Below are 784 nucleotides of genomic sequence, written 5' to 3'. Positions count from 1 at the left end.
AAGAACTCAAACAGAGAAAGATAGATACAACAAGGAGTTCAACCAAGCATATGCACTTAAGATCAAACAAGAATGCATATGAATAGGGGAATAGAGTCGAGAAAATCAAACTACTTTTCAAGAGGATTAGCAAACAAGAACTTCAGGTTAGGGTATAAAAGAACAGATCGACTCGAATAAAATTCAAGACACACAACTGAATAGCCTCGAGAAATAGTTTTTAACGTTCCCAAAGCCCGCGATTCGCTTTACTCAACTCGTATTTCATCTATGATAACCCATCGGTGCTTTCATATACATAATTCACTAGTATTAAGCCGGCCAAACTTAATACCAAGAATTATGCAATGCAAGACTAACACCATTAATCAATAGATCGTCATGTGCATAAAGCTCTAATTCTCGTCATTCGACAAGGCCTAATACATGACAAACACTCAGAGTATGCAACTGAAGCATAGTCAGCCCATTCCTCAGGCTCTACAGGAAGAACTGCTCTGATACCATAATGTAACACCCTAACTACCAAAGCTCACGCTTTCGGCTGCGCGACTCTGATAGCTCGGACATTACGACGACATTTATATTATTTAATACTAGAATATGAGCCTATTTAAAACTTTAAACCGCAATACTGTTCCCAAAAATACTTTCGTTCGATAACGTACATCCACAAATACCATACAACTTTCAAAAGCTCATAAAGAGTACATCCATATATATATACACATATATATATAAATAATATTACAAGCATTAGACAATACAATTCCTATCCCTCTTA

The sequence above is a fragment of the Arachis ipaensis genome, chromosome B04 (genome assembly GCF_000816755.2).
Source record: "Arachis ipaensis cultivar K30076 chromosome B04, Araip1.1, whole genome shotgun sequence".
In the NCBI taxonomy this organism is placed as follows: domain Eukaryota; kingdom Viridiplantae; phylum Streptophyta; class Magnoliopsida; order Fabales; family Fabaceae; genus Arachis; species Arachis ipaensis.
Note: the sequence above shows the minus strand (reverse complement) of the source record.